Here is a 5,327-nt window from a genome sequence, read left to right as displayed (position 1 = left end):
ACCAACTACATATAGGCTAAGTGATCAGCATCTTTCTAGGTAGGCTCTGCATACATCATACCTCAAGCCTGAGGATCAGATCATTCACCCTTGAACTTCTTAAATGCACACCTTTCATCTCTGGCCCTCTCTCATCCTGGTGACTGCTTAATATTTTCCATAATATTAAACATTACAGAACCACTTCTGTCCAGCATAAAAGCCTCATTCATTGTCAATCCCCTAACCAGTTTTTTGTTAAAGCACATGATTATCAGGGGCCTGAAAGAACCTAACAGCTCCTGTCCTTCTTCTTCTATTAGGAAAGTATTCACCTTCCCTAAGCTTTACTTGGCTTTCTTGTTAGGAATGGTTGTCTAAATCACTTGGAGATACCCTAGATCAAGGAGCTTCAAAGCAACCTCCTGGGTTTGAGGCAGACAGCCCAATAATGTAAGTTTTTCTATCCCCATTACCTATCTGAAGGCCAGCACAAACACTGTCTTTGTTGGGCATTAGTTTCCCTGGATAGGCACCAATGATGTTCACTCTAAGTAATTGGACCTTTCTATACAGGACACTGTATATAGTGTGGTTCCATGGTAGAAAACATGCCTAGAGCTTCCCACTCTGTCAAATAGACCTTCATTGCTCTCCCCATCAAACCATGATGGAATCACCAAAGGTTTGCCTTTATCCTTAGGACAGTACCATTACTGCCTTCAAACTCCTAAACCTTTCTAACTGGGGATTCAGTCAACTGATCTACCTATACCTGGATGATTGTGAGGACCAAGAGAGAACACTTTTCTGTGTTCTCTTTCTCTATTAGGAAGTAACTTTACCTACTATTTGTAGATGCTCACATTGTTAGGATGAACCAATGAAATCACCTTGAGGAAACGTGAAATTGAACACAACACATACCAACAACTTCTGAGCTGTGAGAGAGACAGGTCAAAGGCACATGCCTCTCTATACTATCTGGCCTCAAGGCTGTAAAATGAGCTATATTCAATGACCATTACTCCACCCAGAAAGTCATACGTCACACATACTGCACATGATGAGTACCTTTTTGGGTTCTGCAATGCCTACCACCCAGCTCATGATAGTGAACCACTTTAAGCCCTCATTTAACCCTAAAATGAAGCTTATGCTCCACCCACATCACTGTACTGTACCCAAGACTGTCCTATAACCCTAGATAATGACCACTTACCATTCAACAACTTATAGAATTACAGATGTGACTAAACCTCAACTGCTTAAGGAGAATGAAGAGGACTATGGGGAACCAGACAAGAGAAAGTTCTTCCAGGGTTCACTTCTGCTTAAGGAAGTCTCTTCATCTTTTTAAATCTCCTTGTGGTCACTCAGGAATGTACCAAAGAAATCATCTTGAGGATAACTAAGAACAACCAAGGTGGCAAACAAGACATGTCTGGGGTTAATGAATACAATTAAAGGCATACACATCTCCATCCACATCACAAGTCTAAAGGAGAACATAAAAATCCACCCTGGGTATTAGTATACTTGGAGATGTGCTGCTAACAAGTAATCTGAGTGATCAGCACCTTTCTAGGCAGCAAATTGTATATGGCATGATTCTAGGTAGAGAACCTGCCCAGTACCCTGTGCACTCAGAAATATTCTTTTGATCTCTGGGCCACATCACGGTGAGTGTTCCCAATACCTTTCCATTAACACAGAAAATGTCAGCCCCAATGCTCTAAAATTTTCATGCATCCCTCCATGAAGATCACCTCAAGCACTGCATGTGAACCTAGAGGATTATGAGAACCAACAGAGAACAAGCTTGTTGTGCCCATGTTGTCTTCTTCTATTAGGAACCATCTTCTACTTTTCCAAAGAATGGGTGTTGACGTTATTCACAATCGACCACTGGAATCATCCTGAGGGAACCTGAGATGGGAACCAGCAGGTTGCAGTGCCCCTGGTTCAAGAAAGCAGCTCAAGAAGAATGCACCTCTATTCTCATCACTGATCTGAATGCTTCCACAATGTGCGCATCGAGAATCACTCCACCTACAAAAGGACTATTACTCTTCTCTATGTGACACACACTGTTCCCCATCACGGAACTGCACACAGCTGGGCTCAAGGTAAATCCTGCCCAGTGCCTACTTGTACTTCACATATAGCTTTCTCATCCCAACAAACCAATCACAGGATGACTCTACCCAATAATTTTCAGAAATGCTAGGTAACGCTGACCCTGTGTTCACCAACTGGCATCTCATCCTCTCATTGACGATACCCTCACATGCTCAATGTCCCCTGCATGACCACAAGGTCCCACAAAAGCAAGACTTCCTGTATCTCCTCCATAATGAAATAGCTCCATCTTTTCTAAATGTTAGGTGTTCACTTAGCAAGGAACTAAACGCTGAAACCATTGAAAAAATGGCTGACATCAGACAGAGCATCTTCCAGGGTACAGGGTAGGCAGCTTAAGGACAGACGCACCTCTATCCCTATTACTCATGAGAAACCTAAAGCTGTACTGATGGAACCATATCGTACCAGAGGCGCTCACTACTGTTGGTCTGACACATGAGTATCACCTTTCTGCACTGGGCCCCACACACAGAATGGCTCATCTTTAAGGAACTTCCCAATCCTATGGACTCCCAAAACAAGTTTTCATCCCTCTCCTTACCAAATCATATTCCCCATATCCAAGATTTATCTGTAACCATCGCAAACACACACCCACTATCCACCAACACTCTTACCCCTCCCGGTGGTGATCCACCATCTCCCTCTACCTGCGCTGTCATGGTTGGAACCCAATAAGGAAAACCTTCTAATGTCTTAGACTCCACTAGTGGGAGGTATTGTTGTTTTCTCTGATCTGTACACTTTCTTTAGATTAGGAACAGACCACTAAAATCATCTTGACGATGCCTGAGTTCAGACCAAGAGAACAGCCATAAGTTCTGGATTCAAGACAGCTCAAAAATAAAATAAGCTCCCTACTGCATCACCCATCTAAATGCAACCAAAAACGTAGTTCTTAGTAAGCATTACTTTTCCCAGGCAGGGACTAATCACTCTTGGTATAGGAAATTAGGCCCTTCCTGGACAGAGGACTGCACACATCAGAGGTCAAGACACATCCAGCCCAGTGCCCTGTTCACTTGCCTATGTAGCATCCATAGTACGCCCACCACATCGTGATCACCACACCCATGATTTGTCCTTAATCCTTCCCAATGACAACCCACTGCCATGCAACTTACATAGATCTTCAGTAAGGAATCTCTTCCCTTCTCTAGCATTAACAGGAGGATTGTGAGGAATCATGAAATCAAGCTTGCTTCTAGGTTCTCTTCTTCTTTTAGGAAGTATCTTCATCCTAGAGTATGTCAGAATTCAGTGTTCTGGGATAGGCCCCTAAAAATCATGGTCAGGATGCCTATGGCAGCTATACAGGGTTTGTATGTATTCAAGGGTGGCAGCTAAATACACATCCATTTCCATGAACATCGCTATACTGAAATAAATCACAGATGTTCTCGAGGAGCATCCCTAAATGTGGAAAAAAACACTGATTACACATGGGCTAAGTGAGTAGCACCATTCTGGGCAGGGCACTGCACACAGCATGGCTTCAAGTTAGAAGACTAGAGCAGTATGCATCACATGCCTAATGCAGATGTTGTCTTTGTCCCGGACATATGATGAAAACCATACCCAAGATTTTTCCATAATCTTCAACAACACAAACTGACTACCCTTCACCTTGCTTCCAACCCTCTGAATTTTCACAAGATCTGTATTTACCTGGCTGACTACTGTGACCCAGCAACCCAGAGAAAATATATATTCCCCCATGTTCTTTCCTTCTATAAAAATTATACTCATTTTATATTACCTTTCTTTAGGAGTACACTTTTTTTCTAGAAAAGATCTCTGAAGTTATCCTGTGCTTGACTCTCACCCAGGTGGCTCTGAGGTACCCCTCCATGGGTTTAAGGCAGACTGCTAAAAAGACACATGAACCCCATCCCCGTGACATGACAGAGAGCCAGCAGTAACATGGTTCTTGGTGAGCACTGCTCTAGCACGGCACCAGCTGCTACACTTCGGCTACATGTAAATCAGTACCTTCCTGGGGAGGACGCTGCTCACAGCTAGGGTCAAGGGAGATGCCGGGAGATACCCGGCCCCAACTGGACTTCATGTAAGGCTCATCCTCCTGAACCGCACCATGATAAATGTTCCCCCAATTTATCCATCAACTTAATGATGCAGATGCTTGACCTCCAACTTGGATCTTTCCTGCAGTGAGGATCCCCTCAAGCCTTCCCTACTTACCTGGGAGATAATGAGGCTCCAGAGAGGCTCCAGAGGTTCCACTGCTAAGAATGAAACCTTGTAAACTTTTTGAGAACTAAGAGGTGGACCAGGTATTTACCAGCACCTTCTATGGTTCAAGACAGTTATCTTGAATATACGTACATCCCCACCCCGATCAACCCATCGGGAGGTCATCACAGATGTTGTTTTTGTTGAGCATTATTCAACCCAGAAGGGAGCCATTATACTTCACCTGCATAAGCAGCAACCCCCTGGGCAGGGCACTGCACACATCAGGCCTCAACACAAATGCTGCCTGGGGCCCAGTGAAACTGCACACATAGCTCCCATCCCAATTCCACCACGTCATGTTGACTTTATGCACAGTTCCTCCTTAACCCTGGATGATGCCAACCTAATGCTCATGAACATGCATGGTAGTTCAGTAAGGAATCCCTTCCCGTCTCTGTATTTTCCTAGATGGTAATGCAGGCCCAGACAGATAACGTCTTGAAGGTTTTTTTCGTTATTTTCTTCTATCAGGAAGTATCCTCATCTTGTCAAATCTGCCCATGTTCACATGGTTAGGAACTGGCAATTGAAATCATTCTGAGGATGCCAACTGATCCAAGTGGCTGCCCAGGTCCTCAATGAGGTGAGGGCAGGAAGCTCTGTACCACATGCGCCCCCATCCACAGCATCACACTAGACACCACAGACGTTCTCCTGCAGCATCCCTAAACCCAGCAAGACCTCAATTACAGAGACTCCCACGTCCAGCAACTTGCTAGACAGGCTACTACACGCACACAACATGGATGCAAGCTAGAGAACTACCCTAGTGCCCCTCACCGTATCAAAGGCAGCCTTCCTCTTTTTCCTCATATCTACTGTGAGGAGTCCACCTACAATTTCTCATAACCCCAGGCGGTATGGGACCACTGTCTCCATCCACCTTGCATCCTTCCCCCAGTGGGGATCCCCTCACCTTCTCTAGGCTTCCCAGGATGAAGAACAAG

Source organism: Canis lupus, chromosome X (genome assembly GCF_048164855.1).
Source record: "Canis lupus baileyi chromosome X, mCanLup2.hap1, whole genome shotgun sequence".
Lineage (NCBI taxonomy): Eukaryota > Metazoa > Chordata > Mammalia > Carnivora > Canidae > Canis > Canis lupus.
This window is presented reverse-complemented; position numbering follows the sequence as displayed.